This window comes from Scyliorhinus torazame, chromosome 4 (assembly GCF_047496885.1).
Source record: "Scyliorhinus torazame isolate Kashiwa2021f chromosome 4, sScyTor2.1, whole genome shotgun sequence".
NCBI classification, from domain to species: Eukaryota; Metazoa; Chordata; class Chondrichthyes; order Carcharhiniformes; family Scyliorhinidae; genus Scyliorhinus; species Scyliorhinus torazame.
In genome coordinates, this window is record NC_092710.1 from 103033273 (window position 1) to 103056666 (window position 23394).

At 46.4% G+C, this 23394-nt stretch overlaps 1 protein-coding gene across 6 annotated transcripts in view; it reads right to left on the reverse strand.

The window, feature by feature from the left end:
• Positions 1-23394, reverse strand: part of phf3 (PHD finger protein 3) — a 190992-nt gene that overhangs the window by 145451 nt on the left and 22147 nt on the right. For 4 of the 6 annotated variants that reach the window (XM_072498390.1, XM_072498393.1, XM_072498391.1 and 1 more), the window contains one exon: positions 20864-20946. The exons of the other annotated variants lie outside the window; for them this stretch is intronic. The gene's annotated coding sequence lies outside the window, so the exon portion shown is untranslated. The remainder of the gene's footprint in view (positions 1-20863; positions 20947-23394) is intronic. 6 annotated transcript variants of the gene reach the window in all.

The window sequence follows — 23394 nt, forward strand, 5'->3', positions numbered from 1 at the left end:
CCAAGGGGCAGTACAGACTCGATGGGCTGAATGGCCTCCTTCAGCACTGTAAATTCTTTGAAACTATAACAAGTAGCTGAGTCATACAGACAAGGTGATGGATGCAGACAGAGTTATGTTTCAATTGACTCAGCATCACTGGGCTACGAAGTTCCAAGGAGGGAATGATTTCCACTTATCATTATCTAGTGACCTCTGCTATTGATAAGTACACAGTGATGTCAAGTGGGTGCAGCTTTCACAGCCTACCAACCCACACTTGCACTCAGCATCAATCCACCCAGGAACTTGCATAACGGGAACAATCACACATGGAACTGCACCCCAATAATTCCTACAGGGTCAAAGACAGTGAAAAAATAAAAACAAAATTGGAAATAAAACAAAACTAAACAGGAACTCAAAATAAACAGAATAGATTGAAAATACAGAGATATGTTTTATTTTAATTTCTGAAAGAAACAGCACTGTTTTGCCATACACAAAACTTGTTACACTTCAGGCATCATCATTGCAAATTGTGTTGTGTTGAAGTTAATACAATTCCCCTGGTTTCCTTTTTTGTTCAACGGATGTCGGAAGGTAAATGTGCACAATTTAAGTAGAAATTAAGATTTAGAACAGCAAAAATAGAAGCCAATATTACTGCTGGTAATAGCTTATAAATAGCTGGATTCATGCTGTAGCAATGGCACATCACTTCTTACAGATCTGGGCTTGGACAAATGGATAGTGCATGGTCACCATCAAATGGAACTCAATGTTTCACAAAAAAATGAAAGTTATTGAAATGTTAATTTAATTCATTGGCAGATGGGAAAGTAGCCTGAAAGCACAAGCAAGGATTTAAAAATGACCAAAAGGATGCATCTGAATCGACTACAATACAGAGGTGCTGTTCAATAAACAAAGATATTTAGACAATGAAATGATTACACCTTAGGCTAAGATGACATTACAGTTGCCACAGTTCAAATTAAATGTTGATTTCATTTGGTCAAGTTTAGAATCATTTGTGTTCGAAGGCAAAGAAAAACGTGTATTCACTCCAAGCCACAGACTCCAAAACGTGCAGCAAATTAGACAATAGTAGCTAACCTTCCACAATTCTTCTGAAAAAATTGCTTCAACGGGTGGTTTAGTCCATAGTAATTGACTCCAGTCTATCCTGATACAATTGCTAACTTTTAGCTCAAGCACAGGCCTGATTCTTCAAGTTCAGCCAAGCGAGACACTAACAATTTCATGCAACGATATTGAAATATTTCTGAGAAAACAAATGCAAGTCCAAACTCTCATCACTCCCCAGCCCAAAATATCCCATGACAATTCTTATCAAGCACCTTGCTCCAGGGCCTGTTCCAAATTTCTCAGATTATGTTCACAAATATTTTTGGTCTATGCCGAACAAAACAAAATTCACACTAGGGGAGCCAAGCACTCGCGGTGAAAGATCTTATTTCTAGGTAGCAAGGTTTCCTAGTTTAATCATCTCTCTTTTGGACAATCACTAATAATACCAAATATTCTACCCAAAAAATAATGTTTTTATCCTTCTTTGGGATGGAAGCATTGCTGGAAAGGCCAGCATTTGTTGCCCTTGAGAAGGTGTTTGTGAGCTGCCTTAAACTGCTGCAGTCCCTCAAGTGTTGACCTTCCTGTAGCAGTTTGGTCTTCCTGGGCCATTTCAGGAGCAGTTCAGAGCCAACCACATTTTGGGTTTAGAGTCATATGAAGGCCAGGCCAGGTAAGGATGGCAGATTTCCATCCCTGTAAAAGAACATTAGAGAACCAGGTGGATTTCTTTGGCAATCTGATACCAGCTTCAGTAATCCAATTCTGGTTCCATTGTGTTTTCTACTTTGAACCTACATTGCTTCACACTCATAAGTTTTATAAAATCAGTTATCAGAATCACTTCATTAGATTAATAGGGTTAATAAATCTATAGTGTTGTAAGAGCTATAAAAACGATGTATATTTGATACCTATTCTGCATTGTTAAACCTCAGCAACCTTACAATTGTCTTCTGCTGTACAAAACACTGGTGCGGTCGCATTGAGTATTGCGTGCAGTTCTGGTCGCTGCATTATAGAAAGGATGAGGAAGCTTTGGAAAGGGTGCAGAGGAGATTTACCAGGATGTTGCCTGGTATGGAGGGAAGACCTTATGAGGAAAGGCTGAGGCAGCACGGTAGCCTTGTGGATAGCACAATTGCTTCACAGCACCAGGGTCCCAGGTTCGATTCCGGCTTGGGTCACTGTCTGTGCGGAGTCTGCACATCCTCCCCGTGTGTGCGTGGGTTTCCTCCGGGTGCTCCGGTTTCCTCCCACAGTCCAAAGATGTGCGGGTTAGGTGGATTGGCCATGATAAATTGCCCTTAGTGTCCAAAATTGCCCTTAGTGTCCAAAATTGCCCTTAGTGTTGGGTGGGGTTACTGGGTTATGGGGATAGGGTGGCGGTGTTGACCTTGGGTAGGGTGCTCGTTCCAAGAGCCGGTGCAGACCCGATGGGCCGAATGGCCTCCTTCTGCACTGTAAATTCTATGATGATGATGAGGGACTTGAGGCTGTTTTCGTTAGAGAGAAGAAGGTTAAGAGGTGACTTAATAGAGGCATACAAGATGATCAGAGGATTAGATAGGGTGGACAGTGAGAGACTTTTTCCTCGGATGGTGATGGCTAGCACGAGGGGACATAGCTTTAAATTGAGGGGAGCTAGATATAGGACAGATGTCAGAGGTAGGTTTTTTACTCAGAGAGTAGTAAGGGTGTGGAATTCCCTGCCTGCAACAGTAATGGACTCGCCACTATTAAGGGCATTTAAATGGTCATTGGATAAACATATGGATGATAATGGAATAGTGTAGATAGGCTTTAGATTGGTTTCACAGGTCGGAGCAACATCGAGGGCCGAAGGGCCTGTACTGCGCTGTAATGTTCTATTGTTCTGAGTCCTCAGAGAACTAGAGACTAGAGGGGAAATACACATTGGTCACATTACCCAGTGATCATTGTAACTATGCATACATTGGAAGGGGAGTTTGTGAAGAACAGATTCAGTCTATCCTTGATGTTCCTGCAACTGCAGTATTTCACTGAATGACAACCACACACCATTTGACACACACACTCTCTAAAATGAACAGTTGGGTGCAGTACAAGAAGACTCAGTAGCTGCATAGTTGCAACAGTCTGGGTCACTGTTTTCAAGAAAAGAACAGAAAGGATGGTAACATCAAGTGTCTCTGCAAGTCTATTCTTGCTCAAAACATTATGGGAATAAAGATGGACTTCTCTTTTGAGCTGGGGCTTTAATTCAGTAGTTGAGGAGTCAAGAATACGGGATCATTCTTCAATACACAATCAAATGCATGAGGTGCAGAATAGGGAGGAGAAAGTTCTTCAGAGTTGAGTTTGTAGAGTTTGTTTCCAGGATTACAGTTGAACCAGTAACCATTAACATCCAAGACTAAACTGATGGCTGAACAAAAGAAAACAGGGTGAAGGAGTGTGGGAATGGGGTGGGTAAACCTGATTTGGACTGTTTCCTTGTGAAGGATAAACACCAATACTGACTGGGTGAGCCAAATGGCCCATTGCCATGTTCCAAGGAATAATCTTTTCCTATTTATTGATACCAAATCATCATCACATTTCCTGAATAAAAAGATCTATCGAATAGATGCCAATATCCTTCTTTTATTCACTATCCAACTCCAGAGCTGTAAGAATCAAACCTTAACTAATACATCTATTCCAAAACGGAGGATTAAGAACCTCAAAGAAGTGATTTCTCCCATGAAGGTTTTGCTGCTGACTGGTCTGTGGTTGAGTTTCAATCATCACATGTTTTTATGCTTTACAGGACAGCAAAGCTTGAGAAATGAAGTGCAGGATGAGACTGATGCGCAAAACTCTGCGCATGCTCACCGATGAGCGGATACGCATGCGCAGTGCGGCTGCATTTTTTTAATGTATGGTCGCAGTCTTTTTGAAGGCTGCTCGCAGCCGGCATTGTTCAAAGTCGGCTGCAAAAGGAAAAAAAAGTTTGAAAACACTGATTTAGCATCATGGATCGGAGGAAAATTAAAGGCTGGCATGCCAAATAAACAAACTTAATTACTGATCATTATGTTTTCTAGCTTCATGGACCCTTAAAATGTTTGAAGAGATACTTGCCAGTTATAACATGCAGTAGTTTTGCATTCTTTCTCAGGATGTGGATGCCACTGGCAAGGTCAGCATTTGCTGCCTTTGCCCAATTACCCTAGACAAGATGATAGTTGAGTCATCTTCTTGAACCAATGAAGTGCATGTGGTGTAAGTATACCACCGAAGGGAGTTCCAGGATTTTGATCTGGCAACAGTGAAGGAACAGCGATATAGTCCCAAGTCAGGGTATTGTGTGGCTTGAGGAAGAAATTTTAAATGGCGGTGTTCCCACAAGTCTGCTGCTCTTGTCCTAAGTGGTAGAGATCGCAGGTGCTGCAATCTTGAAGATGGTATACACAGCTACCACTGTGCTTGGGCGGTGGGGAGAAGTGGTTTGGATGGGGTGCCAATCAAGCAGGCTACTTTGTCTTTTCCGTGGCGGGATATGCTGAGCGGTTGCAGGAAAGGTGGCACTCCTCCTGGAAGTTTGGAATTTGGCACTTTTAGTCAAAAAATAGACCACTAAGCCTGCAACAACAAAAAAAAACCTCTCTCCTCCAAGATCAGCACAGATAGAGAGATGCCCATGAACAACTCAAAAGGCAGAGGAGACGGTAGAGTTAGCAAGAATCTGGACAGAAAGAACAAGGCGGCAAACACACTGAGCGAGACGAAGCGGGTCGCAACCAAGCGGCCTTGGTTGTTGATACACATACCGGACAACCCGCCAATAAGCCGATGGATGGAGCTCCGAACGCAGGAGCTCCGAAAGCACACAGAGACGTTATTGATCTGGAGATGATGGCAACAGTGAAGGCAGCGGTCGAGGATGCCCTGGCCCCTTTCAAGGAGATGCTGAAAAAGACAGAGCAACAGTTGGAGGCGCAGGAAGCGACGATAAGGGAGCTGGTAAAAGCAGCGCCTGACCAAGCGACTGAATTGTCTCATTGGAGATGGAGGTGGCAACCCAAGGAACGCTCAAGGGGAAGGTAGAGGATCAGGAGAACCGGTCGCGCCACCAGAACCTCCGCACTGTGGGACTATTGGAGGATATTGATGGGCAGGATTCCTACGGAGTGCATGGCACAGATGTTGGGTACACTGGTCAGGAAGGAGAATTTCCCCAAATCCCTAGAGATAGACAGAGCCCACAGGTCACTCCAGCCGAGGCCAAAAATGGGAGAGCAACCACGGGCCATCATTGCAAAGTTGTACTGGTACCAGGATAGAGAGAGGATCCTAAACTGGGTAAGAGACTCATGGTCCTGTAAATTGGAGGGACACTCGATCCGTGTGTACAGGACATTGGGGCAGACTTGGCCAAACGCTAGGCTGAATTCAACGCAGCCTTGTACATGGGATGCTGTATCTGGCCAAGCTCTGGATAATCTTTCAAGGAAAAGAACATTCTTTCACCGCACCGGCTGAAGTAGACAAATTTGCGCACAGACCCGGACTGGAAAGGCAGCAACAGCAATGAGAACGGACTTTAAGGGGCAATTGCGCAAGATATAGCTGCCTCGTTTTCAACCTACTACAAGGCCCTGGGGGTGAGAACGGTAAGGTGCAGAAACAGGAAGGGGGTGGGGGACACAGGGGGTGGGGGGACACAGCGGATGAGGAAGTGCTCGGGGGGGGTGGGGGGGGGGGGGGGTGGTACACCACACTAGCAAGCTGGCTAGCACAGAGAAGTATGGGGAAGGGGGTCCGCAACAGCTCCCAACAGGAAGGTAGTGTCTGGCAAAGTGAATATGGGGGGTGCGCACAAAGGTGCAGGGAGGAATCAGGGAGCAAAAGGGGGAGGGGGTTGTAGAACTCTGGTTACAACAGGTTGCACAGTGCAACAGCAGGAACAAGAATACCAAAAACGGCCATCTCGAATGGCCCCTGGACAAAGGGAAACCCCGTAGTGCAGGGGTGCATCCACAAGACTGACCCAGCAGGGAGAGGGTGGGGGCAGGGATGGAGAACAGAAACCCCCCCATTAGAATAGTCCAATGGAACGTCAGGGGACTTAACGGCTCAGTGAAAAGATCCAAAGTCTTCCCCCATTTGAAAAGTCTGAAGGCCAATGTAATCTTCCTCCACGAGATGCACCCCGACTGAAGGCAAGAAAGAGCTGGGTAGGCCAGACATACCAGTCGTGTTATGGGACGAGGGCTAGAGGGTGGCCATACTCTTCAATAAGAGGACGGCATTCATGGTGACAAAGACGGTTATGTACTCAAATGGACATGGTTAGCGGTGAGCTGGAAGGGGCACCAGTGGTCCTTGTAAACGTGTACACTCTCAACTGAGATGTCGCGGAATTCATAAAGAAGGCCATGGCAGAAATCCCCGACATAGACTGCTACTGACTCATTATGGGGGAAGACTTCAACTGTGCACAGGACCCACGAACGGACAGATCCAGCCCCAAAGCGGGGAAACAGTCAAAAATGGCAAGAGAGTTGAATGCCTTCGTGGAGTAGGTGGGGGGGCAGTGAACCCATGGAGGTTCACGCACCTAAGGGAGAAGGAACTCTCCTTCTTCTCCCAGGTCCATAGTGCCTACACTAGGATCGACTTCATCGTAGTGGTGAATTCGGTGCGTCCAGGGATAATAGGAGTATCCCGCAATTGTGATCTCTGACCATGCTCCACATTAAATGGATGCGAGGTTGGAGACAGGCCGGGCTCAACAACCCCCATGGAGGCTGGACGTGGCCCTCCTTGTCGATAAGACTTCTGTGGGGGGATATCACGAGCCATCGATGGGTATGTAACCTGCAAGCAGAATGGGGAGGTCTCACCCTCCACATTCTGGGAGGCATTGAATGCGGTGATAAGAGAGGAGATTACTGCGTACAGAGCGCTCAAAGATAGGAAGGAGGCAGCATCTAGGCAACAACTTGTCGACTCCACACTGGAGGTGGACTGGCAGTACTGCACAGCCCCGGCCGTGTAACTACTGACGGAGAGGAAAAAGCTACACTGTGACCTGGGAAATAGTGCACCAACACCTCCAGTCACGAAGGACAGTTTTATGAACATGGAGACAAAGTCAGCCACCTGCTAGCTCACCAGCTGAGAAAGCAGGCAGCCATGAGGGAAAAAAGCTCAGGTAAAGAATAGGAGCGGTAGATTAGTAGCAGCGCTGATTAACAAGACTTTCACAAACTTCTGCCGAGAGCTGTACGCCTCTGAGCCCCCGGAGGAGGACTCGAAGATGGAGCAGTTCCTCGGAACTGGACATGATGGTCGTAGGGAAAGATGGGTGATGGGGCCCGGAAGCACCATCAGACGGGATTTTTCAAGGGCAGACAACTAACAGCAAACATCAGGAGCCCGCTGAACGTGAACGTGACCCCATCCAGAGAGAGAGCACCCAGAGGTGATCATCAACCTGGATGCAGAGTAGGTCTTCGACAGGGTTGAATGGAAATACTTCTGAGGTACTGGAACGGTTTGGGTTTGCTCCAGGGTTCACCTCGTGGATGGAACCACTGTACAGCACTTCCATGGTGAGCATACGAACCAACACCACCAGCTCTGGATACTTCCGGCTGCATAGAGGCATGGGACAGAAATGCCCTTTATCCCCGCTACTATTTGCTCTGGTAACCAACCCATTGGCAATTGCTTTCATAGCAGCGAAGTGGTGGAGAGACATCCAAAAGGGAGACAGAGAGCATAGAGTCTCACTCGATGCAATGACCTGCTTCTCTAAATCTCAAATCAGCTGGCCAGAATGGAAAAGATAATTAAACCTCTAAAGGAATTTGAAGTCTTCTCAGATTACAAACTTAACCTGAGTAAGAGCGAAACCTTCCCTGTGAATCCAGATGATCAATATGAACGCACTGCCCAGGTTCCTCTTCCTGTTCAGATCCTTCCCAATCTACATCCCCATGGCTTTTTTCACCACAGTGAACAAACTAATCATGCCATTTTCTTGGGGTGGGCAGAGCCCGAGAATTAGGAGAAAGATCCTACAAATGAGAAGAAATGTGGTAGCCTGGCCCTCCCAAAACCAGTTCTACCACTGGGCTGCCACCACAGAAGTGGTATGGCGAAGAGTCAAGGAGCCGAGAGTGGAGTGGGTCAGAAAGGAGGACAGCCCTCTACGGGGACATCCCTCCAAGCGCTGGCCACAATATCACTCCCATCCCCCCCCAGCCAGGTACTCAAAAAGCCCAATGTGATGGCCACGCTCCGGTCATTGAACCAAATGAGACAACACGTCAGACTAACAAAGATGAGAGCTATGGTCTCCATCTGAAAAAAATCACAGTCTCTCCCCCGCCGCCAATGTAAAACTGGACACCTCTTCAAAAGGTGGAGACAGGACGAGGGGACACTGGTGGTTAGGGACAAGTACACGGATGGTAGTTGACCTTGAGGGAATTCATGGACAAGTTCCAACTCCCAAGAGGGAAGGAAATGACATTGTGCCCCCAGCTACCAGGACACTCATTACTAGAAGGACTACTCAGCACAGATGAACTAGGAGAGGGGAACAGTGCGATGACTATCAGAGGAGATACGTTCACCCCTGGATGAGACAAGAAAGAAATGGGAGGAAGAACTAGGCAGGGAAATAGGAGGACTTTGAATCGAAGCACTGCACAGGGCAAAGTTCACCTCCATGTGTGCAGCTAAAGGCGATATACAGGGCAAATCTAACCAGAACACGAATGAGGGGGTTCTACCCAGATGTGGAGGACAAGTGTGAACAGTGCCAGGGAAGCCTGGCCAACCACATGTTCTGGTCCTGCCCCAGACTTGCCAGGTGCTGGACATCCTTCTTTCAGGCCACGTCCAGCCTTGGGGGAGCGAGGGTAGAGACGTGCCCACTAGTGGCAGTCTTTGGGGTATCAGAGCAGTCAAAGCTCTTCGCATGGAGGGGAGAGCTGATGCCCTAGCCTTTCCCTCCCCTCCCCGATCGTCCGCTAGAGCTCCTGCTCGGCTGGCGATTAGTAGCACCACCAAAGGTTACAGACCGGCTGTCCAACCTGACGGAATTTCTCAGGCTGGAGAAAATAAAGTATGCCATCCAAGGATCAGAGGAAGGCTTCCGCAAGACGTGGAAGCTGTTCACCAACTTGTTCCAAGGCCTGTTCATAACCAGTAACCAATGGTTGTTCTCTCTTGTTGAGATGGTCATTTTCTGGCACTTGTGGCATAAATCTTACTAACCATTTATCAGCCCAAGTCTGAATGTTATCCAGGTGTTCCTTCAGGATCTAAGGAGTTGCAAATGGTGCTGAGCAGTGTGGAATCATCAGTGAACATCCCTATTTCTGACCTCACAATGAAGGGGAGATCACTGATGAAGCAGCTGAAGATGGTTAGGCCAAGAGTACGACCCTGAGGAATTTCTGCAGTGATGTTCTGGGAATGAGATGATTGACCTCCAACAACTGCAACATCTTCCTTTGTGCTAGGTATGATTCTAACTAATGAGAGTTTTCTCTCTCTTCCTCCCCAGCCCTTCTTCCTCCTCCTCCTCCCCCCCCCCCCCCCCCTTCCCCAACACCATTACCAATGACCACTGACTTCAATTTAGCTCGGGTTTCTTGATGCCACACATAGTCAAATGTTGCCTTGATGTCAAGGGCAGTCACTCTCACCTCATCTCTGGAATCCAACTTTTTTGTCCAAACAGTTTGGAAACCAAACTGGGCATCAGCTGCCTAAGTGCCACATTATAGTTCTGTCGCAACATCTTTCATCACTTTGATGACTGAAAATAGACTGATGGTCAGGTTGGAATTTCCCTGTCTTTTGTGAAAGGACATACCTGGGAAATTTTTTTACATTGTCAGGTAGATACCAGATGCCCGTGTTATACAAAGTTAACCAAATGCTCCGCTTCAGCTCTATTGCTGCTAACCAGCTACAAGGTGAAACAAAACGGATACAGCAGAGTCAACTGCTTCAAAGTCCAAAGTCTAAATCTACTCAGAATGCATTTTTGTGAACAAGCACTGTTGAAGCATTACGGATCATGGAATACAAGGCTTTCTAGCATAGGGTAAACCAACTCCAGGTCAAAGCTGCAAAAAAATGAGGAACACTGCCAGGCGCATTCTGTCCAGCAAAATGTGCCCCTACATACACTGAAACTGCATCATTCAAGCGTACCGTGCAGAGATCAATTCAGTTAATCCATGAATGGAAACTACAATCCTGAAGCTAGAAATCCATGCTCTTATTACTGCATCATCAGCATCACCAGCAACAGCAAAATAAGTCAGTTAGCCAAACTAGTGCTGTTGCTAACTTTTGATTGGCTCTTAATTCGTAATTTGCTGTTTGTTTAACCTTTGCTCTAGAGTCGCCAGGTATCTTTATGATACCGCCACAAGGTTCAAGTTCAAGTAATGATCAATAACTCAACACACCAATTAGTAAGATTCAAATCAAAGCACATTTATTATACACAGTAAATCACTACTCATGCATAAACTCTACTTTCTAGGCTATTCCCATCACTAAAAGGCCTATACTTAGCTTCGGACTGCCCCACCAGGTCAGGGGAACAAATGGCCTTTCGTTCAGGTCCGGAGTCTGCAGGATTCAAAAGCTGGTATGGACTGGTAACTAGGAGCACCTATCTCGTAGCGAGCGTTGACTTGAGACTTACTTGGTTAGAGGCAGCGAGGCAGGTCACTGTCAAGGGTTGGTTCAAGTTGCTGAGTGACCCTGCCAAAGAAGAACAATTTGAACTTGGGGGCTTTACTTAGTCCCCAGGGGCTTCCTGCCCTTCGGGGCGGACCCTGTACCTGGTTCCAAGTGATTGGACTACTTTCCGATCACTTGGATCGATTTCTCCAGTGCTGGAGCTGTTCCCTGATCGCTGGGCAGTCCCTAAGTGTCCGTTGGCTTTCCTTTGTCTTGGCTCCTGCTGGCGCCGAGGAGTCTGGCTTGGCTTTATTCACCTTAACTGTTGACATTGTGCCCTAGAATTGCTCATTATTATGCAGGTGGCTGCTGCATTACTATGCAGGTGGCTGCTGCATTACTATGCAGATGGCTGCTTGTTTCCGTGCTGTCTGGTTGTTTTGCAGATTTCAATACACATGATTTCTGTATTTGCTCGTCTTTGCCTGTGTTGGCTGAATTTCCCTTCAGCCTTTGCGGTTCTCCATTTTAAGTCGGGAAGTGGCCAAGTCAGGTGGCTACACTCCCTCCTTGTGATCCTAACGCGAAGCGTGAAGGATCACATAACTGCGTTGTCTTCATTCCCTGACCCGGCGAGCACTCTTCTATGGCCTCTACACTGGCCATAACTATGCAAGAACATTTTTATCTAACATTCTAAGTGGCGCTATGTCAAAACAGGGACACTCATTACAAAATTTAAAAAACGGTACCTCTAACTATCCTCAATAAACTACACTCACTCAAACATTCAGTCATATTAACTTCCTAAACAATACAAAATGAAAGCAGCATTTACATTTTTCCTGGCTTGGCAGTCAAACACAGGGTTGTACAATCTTTCCATTTCTTTATTTACAGAAGAACGCAAACGAATATCCTTTATTATAGATCGAGGGGTTCGGGGGCCTGGTGAAAACCGAAAATAGGGGATCTCATTTTGTATACCGGGGTGCTAGCGCGGTAGGCTCTCCTTCTCCATTTCCTCATGTGGATAGTCTGCACGATGCTGCAGAATATCGCCAACACTAATAGGGATTTGACTACGTAGGTAAGGGAGTACCACGTTATGAGCTTATCACACCATGATGGTGTGGAGTTGCCTGTTACTGGGCTCTGGGTGCTATGGGGAAGTGAATCATTAACGGCTGGGGGGGGGGGGTTGGGGTCAGGGGGTTCGCGTTCGCGTGCAACCGGGTACACATTATGACGAAAAACACGTATGCCGTCTTCATTGTTGTCTTCTTCTTTCTCTTCTCTTCCTTTCCGTTTCGTCTCTTTTCCTGGAGCTTCTGGAGTTCTATGGCTCAAGCATAGTGTCTGTTACTATCTTGGTTAATATCTCGTGCGTTAGTATGTCTGTCCTTCAGTGCCAATTCTTCCTTTACAATATCACCATGTGTGACTCCCTCATTTTTTTATTTTTTTTTAAACCGAATATTCAGGACAAGACACACTTAAAAATACTGAAACAGTGCGAGCCGTCTCACTGGCTGTGCGATTTACCATCCAAATGTTTGAGGATGTAAATAGCATAGGGATGGCAACCTAAGGGTGGCCTGAAAACAAAACAAAACTTTTTGAACCAAAAGTGCCGAAATGAGGTGCGTATGGGCCGCGACGGGTAAGAATTGGATGGAATCCCCGGGTAGGATCGCTGCTGCTGCGGTCTGTGGGCGTTCCGGGGCGGGGTCTAGAGGTCGGGGGTGGAGTCGAGGGCGAGTCCGTGGATGTGGTGGTCGTGTTGGGGGAGGGTAGGGATACGTTGGCTGTGGGCGGGATGTGTTCTGCTGCGTCGAGCATGACATGGTGTGCGTGGTTGGACTGTGGGCCATATGCCTTAAGCTGGTTAATATGGAACCACGCAGTCTTTCCGTTGGGGTACCTAATTTTATAGACGGAGGGGCTTACTTTGTCCGCAATGGAGTTCGGACCCGAATATTTCGGTGACAGGAATGTGCTGGGGTTATAGATGGAGAGCATGACCTGCTGTCCTACCTCAAACTCAGTCGCATGCACGGTCTTGTCGAAACAGGCCTTGCTCCGTTTCTTCCGTGTGCCTAATCTTACGGCGGCTGCTAGCTGAGCCATTTTTACATTCTCAACTAGTTGTTTTACTGCGTTCTCATGTGTGAGGGCCGTCACTTCGGGGCTGGTCAAGTCCAATCCTAATAAAAATTCTGTGCCTTTCATGGGGTGTCCGGTCATGAGAGTGTGGGGGGTGTAACCTGTGGAAGTTGAGACAGTATTTCTCAAAACCATCAGCGCCAGAGAGAGGACTGAATCCCAAGTGGTGTTGTTTTGTTGGACCATTTTTCTGAGGGTTGATTTTAGGGTCCGATTCATGCGCTCCACGATACCACTTGACTGGGGGTGGTATGCGATGTGGAATTTTTGGGTAATGCCAAATATCGTGAGGACGTTCTTCATGACACGTCCCGTAAAATGGGAACCTTGATCGGATTCAATGCTGCGGGGGAGTCCCCATCTCGTAAAGATGTGGTGGGTTAAGATCTTTGCGGTGGTCTTTGCCGTGTTCGTTCTGGATGGGAATGCCTCTACCCATTTCGTAAAAGTGTCTATGACGACTAATACGTATTTGTAACCATTCCTGCAAGGGGGCAATGGTCCTATAAAATCAATCTGGAGGTTAGTCCAGGGGCCGTTAACGGGGCGGGTGTGGCTACGTTGAGCTTTCTTTGCGTATCTGTGCGGATTGTTCTGGGGGCAGATAAGGCAATTCACAACGTAGTGCGTTACATCCTCTTTTAAACTTGGCCATCAACAGAGCTGCCTGAGGTGGGCTGTAGTGGGGTCAATTCCCTGATGTCCATGACTGTCATGGAACAAACAAATGAACTGATTCCTGTCCTGTTCAGGAACCACATAAAGGGTGTCTTTTAACACCACACCGTCATGTGTGGTCAGTGCATTTTTAAATCTATCATAGGGGGCTGGAAATTGTCCTTTCAAAATCTCCCTGAGATTGTTATCTGCTTCTGGGCCTGCACCAAGTCCTCGATATTAGTCTGCGAGACCTGATCTGCATTGGTACGCTTTTGGGGGGTGTCCAAAAATATCGATGCTGGAACCTGCTTTTGCTAGTGCATCCGCGTTTACATTTCATGAGGTGGTGACTGCGAACTTTAACGATTCCGAATGTCCTGTTCTGTGCTTTTTCTAATATTTGGCGGAGCAATGGGGCTGCAGGGAGGGATTTTCCGTCTGCGGAAACAAAACCTCTTGCTTTCCACAGGGGTAGGAATTCTGTACGGCTGTTGCAGACATAGAGGCCGTCTGAGTATATGTCTGCTGGGCTGGGGAAGGAATCTGGGTGATCCACAATGTATGCAACGGCTGCTAGTTCTGCCGCCTGCGCGCCTAAGTGGCCTGGTAGCTTTAGTGATATTTCCTCTAGGGCACGTCCTCAACATAAATGCCTCATCCTGTAATGCGCTTCCCTTCCAATATAGTGGAAGAACCATCCACATATATCCTTAAAGGTTCGCACGTGGCTGTGTGCTGGGGGCTCTGGGTGAACTACCTATCTTTCTGGGGGGGGGTTTCGCAATAAAGGGGCCTGTGTTGTGGTGCAGTGAGATGCTTTCACATTCATGGGGGGTGCCTGGGTACTGAAGGTTATCGGCTAAGAAAGTGTGGGTCTTGGTCCTTTTAACAGTGATGTCCCGTCCCTGCAAAAGAAGGGTCCATCTAGCTGCTCTAATCTGACTAACTGTACCGTCCTTGAGTCGTCCGTCAAGTAAAAGCTGGGTGGGGGTGTGTTCTGTGAGGATTGTGATAGGGTTTAGTCCGGTTATGTAAGAAAAATACTGAACTGCCCAGAAAACTGCGAGCAGGTGTCTTTCACAGGTTAAAAATCCCTGCTCCACAGGATCTAAAACTCTGGAGGCGTAAGCCACGGATCTTAACTGTTCGTGCCAATCCTGGAGGAGCACGGCCGAAAGGGTGCTGTCTGTGCTAGCTATCTCTATAGCATAGGGGGAAAGCGGGTCTGGAACCTGTAGTGCGGGGGCTGCAATGAGGCCTCTTTTCAAAGCATCCACAGCATCCATATGCTGCGGAAGCCATTCCCAAGGGGCTCCTTTCTCTAGGAGTTTCGAGAGGGGTGCTGCCTTGCTGGCGAAACAGTCAATGTGGTTTCGGCAGCAGCCAACCAGTCCTAAAAACGACCGGAGGGCTGAAACATTCTGGGGAAGGGGCAATTTGGCAATCGAGTCAATCCTTTTATGCTCGATCTCGCGCTTACCGTGCATGATAATTGCACCCAAATATATTACCTTGTTTTTCAAAATCTGGGTCTTTTCGGGGTTTACTTTGCAACCAATCTTCTGTAGGAGTTCCAGGAGTTCGGCCAGAAGCTCGATGTGCTCTGCCTTGGTGTCTGTCTGCAGTAATAGGTCGTCCACATACTGGACCAGACATTCGGGGCGAGAAAATTTTGATAATCCATTTGCTAGCTGGCGATGGAAAATGGAGGGGGAGTTGTGGAATCCTTGTGGAAGGCATGTCCACGTGTACTGCTGACTTTTAAAAGTGAAGGCAAATTTGTATTGGCACGCTTTTGCCAATGGAATGGACCAGAATCCATTACTGATGTCCAAAACCGTAAAGTATTGAGTTGAGTCCCTGTTTGAGCATGTTCTCGGGACTTGTGGCTACCGTGGGGGCTGCTGCGGGGGTGACCTTGTTGAGTCCCGGTAACCGATGGTCAGTTGCCATGATCCATCGGGCTTTCTCACTGGCCAAATCGAGGCATTATTAGTGGAGGCTACTGATCTGAGTACGCCCTGCTCGAATAAGCTGTCGATAACTTTTGCGATTTCTCCCTCTGCCTCTTGTAGAAATCCGTATTGCTTTTGGGGTCCAGGGTCAGGTCCTGTGATTTGAACGGAACCAGTCATCCGGCCACAGTCGTGTTTGTGGGTCGTGAATGCTGTCCTGTGCTTCTGCAGAACTGCCCTAACCTGCTTGTCGGTGCTAATTGTGGTTGGGTCAAACCAAAATTCGCCGACTGCGCTAATCTTGTTTGCATATTCTCCTATTGTGAGTGTTGCGGGGGCTCTTGCGGATTTTGCCATTCTCCAGACAAACTGGTTTACTGGATCAAAGGACAGGTTGTGGGAATTCATAAAATCGATTCGCAAAATGTGTTCTGCTGTGTGGGGCAGGTCGACTAAGACTATGGGGTGCTTGGTGGTGATGTTGCCGATTTGAATGGGTACAGGGGCGGTGATGTGTCCCTGTTGTGAGTGGCCTGTAAAGCCGCTGAGGGTGATGGTGGCTGTAGTGGGCCACGTGTCTTTCTGGAATATGGGGGAGGAATTGATTGTGGTGCGGGACCCTCCTCTGTCCCCGAGAAATTCGATGGGCTGCCCCCGTATCTTTGCTGCAACTACTGGTTGGCCGGACCTATCCCAAAGGGTGTCGCAGACCCAACTGGGGGAGCCCGAACACAGTCAGTCCGTTCCGTTCAGGTCCGTCTGGTCTGAACGGGTGCTCACACTATGTATGGGCTGTCCTATTCTTATTCAGAGTGCCTGCCTGCTGGGCTCTCTGTGGCTTTCGTGGGGCACTGCATTCTCGTGCAAAGTGTCCTAACTGTCCACAGTTGTAACACTCCTGTGGCTTTTGTGGGGGGCTGTTCCTGCCTTTGTTCACTCATGCGGTGTTCTGGTGCGTTTTCACTGTGTGGATGTCTGCTTCTGCCTGTTGTTCCTCGGGTTTCCTAACTGTGGGTTTGTTTTGTACAGACTGTTCCCAGGCGCGGGACAAACTTTTTAAAACCCATTTCTCATTGTGGGCTTCCTCTGAGGGGTCATAATACGTACAGGCTTTTTGTCCTGCCTCTGTGGCATGGGAGATAAGGGTGCAGGTCCATTTGGCCATAGCGTCTTGGGACAAATGGGCACGTTCTAAATTTCCAAAAACTGTGAAATGGATCCACAGGCGTCCAGCAAACGCTGTGGGGTGTTCTGTCCTTTTCTGCCTGCACTTATTCAGGCCTTCTACGGGGTCACCTCTGTTGTAGCCGATAGCGTCTAGGATCGCTGCGTGCATTTCTGCAAGGGTGCCTCCTCCTACACTCTGTGGGTCGGGAAGGGCTGCTACGACCGATGGGTCTAAACTCAAAACTGTGAGCTTCACGTGCGCACGCTCATCCAGGCCGTACATTTTCGCCTGCTGCTTTACTCTAGCAAAGTGGTGGGGGTCTGAGGTGGGGAGGAACGGTGTGATTTTCTCGCACGCGTCCCGTAATTGCGTCACAGTTAAGGGGGTCGTGTACAGGAATTCCGTGTCTCCTTCCGATTTGACTGTGCGGTGGTTACTGGATTCATTGGCGCCTGAATTATCTGCTCTGTGGGGGGTTGGGGCGCTTTTCTCTTCTGGGGCTTTCCTTGCGCACATGTTCCCTGAACATATCTATGTGCGGTCTCATTTAATTCTTCCCAATCCGGGCCGTCTTCTGTATCTAACTGGGATCCAAAGGTGCTCTGGAACCCATTCTGAACTGAAAGTAAAGACTGCAGTTCTGCAATCTGCTTCCGGCACTTTGCGTGATCTAGTTAGCTGTCTGTGCTCCGTGGTGGTAGTATGGAGTGCTCGTAATGCTGCTTTCAGGTCGCTACACTGCCTTTGCAATGCCTCTACCTGTTTCTCGGTTTCCTCTCTTACCAGGACTGCACGTTGCGTGTCCTGATAGGCCTTTTCGTATTGTGTCTGGAAGCTGCTTGGGTGCGCCAGACAAGACTGGTGCACGTGCCCTCTTGGCATCATCCACCTGTCCGTCCTTTGCTGCTAACTTCCTTCTTAATTCTAGGTTCTCTTTCTCTATCTCGCTCACATCGACCTTACTCATTCGATGTGTCTCCTCTATCTCTTTACGGAGCGTCCGAACAACCTCCTCTGTGCCTCGCAATTGTGCCAAACAGGACACGATTGCCATCGGCTTGCGAGCTTTTCCCAAGCTTTTCTTATAGATTTCGCTCAGGTTCTCCCACCAAGTATGTCCTATACTCCCAGGACCCATTTCCTCATTTTCACAGAATTCGCTCCAAAAGGGGCCATCCTTTCCCTCTGAGGTACTTTCTGATTTCCTCTTCCCAACCGGGACACTGTCCTACTCTGCTGCTGGTCGCTGCGACCACAAATTCTTCAGGGTCCATGAGGCGTTGCATTGCCTGCATTGCCATCTTTCTTATCTGAATACTTCTCTTAAAATTTGGAACGAGGGGTATTAAGGCGGTGCTGTAATTACGTGTACGGCTTTCGCTATTTTCCGGAATACAAACGCCCGACAGTTTTGTCGCAACAAAAAATCGATCAGTTTACCTTATAGCCCTGTTAGTTACGCATGCATTAACACACTTCCGAATTATGACAATTGATCAGAACTGCTTGAATACTTGTGGTTTTCTGTTCCCAATTGGATTTCTAATTCAAATTTTGGGTTCTCCCGGAGTGGTTAAGCCACTTCTAGATCGGGTCGCGTCAGGATGTCGCCAGTAATATGTTGCTAACTTTTGGTTAGCTCTTAATTCATAATTTGCTCGGTTTGTTTAACCTTTGCTCTAGAGTCACCAGGTATCTTTATGATACCGCTACGAGGTTCAAGTTCAAATAATGATCAATAACTCAACACACCAATTAGTAAGATTCAAATCAAAGCACATTTATTATACACAGTAAATCACTACTCATGCATAAACTCTACTTTCTAGGCTATTCCTATCACTAAAAGGCCTATACTTAGCTTTGGACTGGCCCACCAGGTCACGGGAACAAATGGCCTTTCGTTCAGGTCCTGAGTCTGCAGGATTCAAAAGCTGGTATGGACTGGTAGCTAGGAGCGCCTATCTCGTAGCGAGCGTTGACTTGAGACTTACTTGGTTGGAGGCAGGTCACTGTCAAGGGTTGGTTCAAGTTGCTGAGTGACCCTGCCAAAGAAGAACGATTTGAACTTGGGGGCTTTACTTTATAGTCCTCAGGGGCTTCCAGCCCTTCGGGCCGGACCCTGTACCTGGTTCCATGTGATTGGACTACTTTCCGATCACTTGGATCGATTTCTCCAATGCTGGAGCGGTTCCCTGATCGTTGGGCGGTCCCTACGTGTCCGTTGGCCTTCCTTTGTCTTGGCTCCTGCTGGCGCCGAGGAGTCTGGCTTGGCTTTATGCACCTCAACTGTTGCCATTGTGCTCTGGAATCGCTCATTACTATGCAGACGGCTGCTGCATTACTATGCAGACGGCTGCTGCATTACTATGCAGACGGCTGCTGCATTACTATGCAGACGGCTGCTGCATTACTATGCAGACGGCTGCTGCATTACTATGCAGACGGCTGCTGCATTACTATGCAGACGGCTGCTGCATTACTATGCAGACGGCTGCTGCATTACTATGCAGACGGCTGCTGCATTACTATGCAGACGGCTGCTGCATTACTATGCAGACGGCTGCTGCATTACTATGCAGACGGCTGTTGCATTACTATGCAGACGGCTGCTGCATTACTATGCAGACGGCTGCTGCATTACTATGCAGACGGCTGCTGCATTACTATGCAGACGGCTGCTGCATTACTATGCAGACGGATGCAGACGGCTGCTGCATTACTATGCAGATGGCTGCTGGTTTCCGTGCTGTCTGGTTGTTTTGCAGATTCCAATACACATGATTTCTGTATTTGCTCGTCTTTGCCTGTGTTGGCTGAATTTCCCTTCAGCCTTTGCGGTTCTCCATTTTAAGTCGGGAAGTGGCCAACTCAGGTGGCTACAGTGCCTGCTTTGATTTGTACTAATTGCCATATTTAGAAGATTGCAAGAACACAAAGTTAAATTAATGACAACTTATAATTAGCAAGTCATTACTGGAAACCATGATGTGGAGATGCCGGCGTTGGACTGGGGTGAGCACAGTACGAAGTCTTACAACACCAGGTTAAAGTCCAACAGGTTTGTTTCGATGTCACTAGCTTTCGGAGCGCAGCTCCTTCCTCAGGTTGAGGAAGGTCCTGAGGAAGGAGCTGCGCTCCGAAAGCTAGTGACATCGAAACAAACCTGTTGGACTTTAACCTGGTGTTGTAAGACTTCGTACATTACTGGAAAGACAGACTGTTTATCATCGATACCCAATAGAAAAATGGATCTATTGAAGTATAGTTCCACAATAGCGAAGAAAATGTGGGTAACTGCAGAGGCAATAATTCCCAACTGCTCGAAGAGAACAGAAAATAAGAAAGTCTGCTTGCCGCAGCCAATACTCGGGATTATGTCTGATCATCTCTGTACAAAACAGATACGGTACCACTGATCGGCACAGACATATTCAACTGACCTCCACAGCAACTGCTTTCTGTCCTACCAAAAATCGTTGGCATCGCCAATCAGGAAGGCACAGCCAAATAAAAAACCTAAGACGACAATGGCAGTAGAGAAATAGAGTCATAGATGTTTATAGCATGGAAGCAGGCCCTTCCGCCCAGCTTGCCCACGCCGCCCAGTTTCTATCACTAAGCCAGTCCCACTTCCTCTATATCCACCGTGCACATGAAACTGTCTAACTGCTTTTTAAATGACAAAATTGCACCCGCCTCTACCACGCCACATGGCAGCCCGTTTCAGATGCTCACCACCCTGTGTGTGAATAAATTTCCCCTCTAGTCTCTTTTGTATTTCTCTCCTCTCACTTTAAACCTATGCCCTCTAGTTCTCGACTCCTCTGCTTTTGGGAAAAGATGTCGACTATCTACCTTATCTATGATCCTCGTTATTTTATAGACCTCTATAAGATCACCCGTAAGCCTCCGACTCTCCAGGGAAAATAGTTCCAGCCTATCCAGCCTCTCTTTATAACTCAGACCATCTTTCAAGATTGGAATAAAGTAGATGAGGCTCAGAGATGCTTCTACAAATGGTATCTACACTGCTAAGATGTAGAGGAATGTTATCCCTAGGACAGACAGGAAAATATAGGTATCTTAACCATTTGACCTCAACCGCTCTGTATGCAGGTTCAACACGCTGATCAAATTTGGTTATTCTGACCTCAACTTTGCCTTGTAGGTTCAACACTGGTTGAGTTCAGCTTTGCGTGTAGGTTCAACACTGGTTGAATTCAGCTATCTTTTCTGAAACAAGAGGAACAAAACAAACGTAACCATTTTTCAGAAGAATAGTGAATCTTCAAAGGGAAGTGTAGGGAAAACTTAAAAATATAAAATTACATAATATTTTGAGAAAAACTTAAAACAGGTTGCACTACAGGTGTCAAAAAAGATTTGCAGTATAGGAAGTCTCAATGGAAATGGAAAATTATCAACCAAACTTAATAGTAAACACTTAATATAAACAATGTGGTGCCAATCTAGTACCATACACATGCACATAATACCGGTTCATTTGCAAAGGATTATTTCTGTATCTGCACTATTTTCCCAAGTTCCTTCTCAGAAGTCATTCAGCTCTCATTCGATTACACAGTTGAGCGCCAGTGAGAGAATTTCCATCATAAATCAAAACAAAAATGCCACACAATCTCAAATATATTTGGATCACTTACATTCTATCTTGCAAAACAAGCATTCATGCACTTTCAGGAGGTCAACTCAGAACAGCTGTCTGGCAGATTTGAAGTCACGCCTCCTTACTGATTTTATACAGCTCCTGACATTAACCATGGCTGAGGTCACTTGAGTGGTCTAGCTAGATGAATGCTAGCATGTATCCAAAAGTGTCACAACATTAAAGAGAAAATAAGTAAATATGTTGCTCTGTAATGGGGTTATTTTATTTTGTTAAAGTTGGTAAGTATGCATATACCCTGACAACAAACTTACTTTCATTTTATCTATGAAACAAGCCTCAACTGCAGTGTTTGTAGAGTATTCCTACCACACAAGTATGATTTGTTTTGATTAACCACAATAGCTATCCTCATGTGAACCTTTAGCTGCTAAACCTTGGTTCCCTGTTACTCAAAAGATTTAATATAGTCCAGTTTATTTTATTCCACTCAGACCTCTAGAAAGAATAAACCAAAAGCGTTCTTGCATACATTCAAGAGAGCACATTACTAAGGAGTCGTTTCTAACAAATCATTAGAAGCATTTAAACTGTGATGCTTCTTCTTTGCTCTCATCACAGCAAATTAAATGAACGTGAGGCTACATTTAGCCATAGGTTGCTAAGGTTACCCACAGCATTTAAAATGGAAGGAATTGGCTTGCAGGTTTATCCAGTGAGACGAGCTATAACGAGAAGTCAATATGGAGTTTGGTCACAGGTCAGCCATGATCTCATTGAATGGCAGAGCCGGCTTGAAAGGCTGTCCTGATTCTGCTTTCATTTAATCCATATCATAGAATCCCTACAGTGCAGGAGGCCATTTGGCCCGTCAAGTCTGCACTGACCCTCCGAAAAAGCACCCCCCCCCTCCCCCCAGGCCTACCTCCCCCTACTGTGCCGCACTTATCTATGCTAGCTGATCTCAATTGAGGAACCACGGAGGATGAAATTTGGCACATCAAACAAATTTACTGGTTATAATTGCCTAATGTTTTCCAACAACTTCAGAAATAAGAAGCTTTATATAATTGAGTGACGTGATTAATGGATGTCTCTCTCCCTTTGGTTCTCAAGGATGACAAATAAAATGTATTGGTATTGAACACAAACCCACAATTCAGTATAATCCAATCAACAAATTGAATGATGATTCTCAGATTGGAGACCATGGACTAAACCAGCTCTGCCATATGTTTCAAGTGAAACACTGAAATAAAATTGTTTTAACTGTAAACAGCTCACTAATTATAAATTGTATGTTATTAACAATAATGATGGCTTCCCCAACATAAAGCCTCAATAGTCTCGGCCTCTACTCACTAATTGGTTGGAAAGTTCAATTTGTCATTTATTGGTTCGTCGACACGCCAATCATATAACATCCGGTTTGTGGAAAGGAACAGATGTACTTCAAAACTGGGCTTAGGTTTCAACTAATGGAAACAACTCTGCAATGCATTTGTCTATAATTAATTTTTAATTATTATACTGTAACATACAAACTCAAATAATTATGTCTTTATAACAATTAAATAAAATTATCCCACCCCCAAGAGACCAGTCGTTGGAGAACATCGATTGGATAAAGTCGCTGTCAAGTATTTACAGATGTCATTGTCAAACTTCACATCACTAGACAGACTGAAATGGGTAGCACACCCATCTCACTGATATCTCTGCGTAAATACCTGTTTTCTTAAAGAGCATTACTGAAACACTTTAAAGCATTCACAATATGAAAGTGCTAATTTAGATAGGGGAGGGTTTGTGATTAGTAATCTACTTGGGGGTCTTTCGTATACAGCCATCCACTTCCAAGTTACCAGCAGCAACAATGGAGCAATATGTTGCTCAGCAATTTTCTTTCAATTGTTAAGCTTGTATTTTAGTAAAAGGAAAACTTGTAGAATAGTATATTTAAACAGTTTTATGCAAAGTGTTAAAAGTTTATCACAAAAATGTATGGAGCACCACAGAGCACTGGCAAATAAAAAAAGACAGCAAGTTCACAT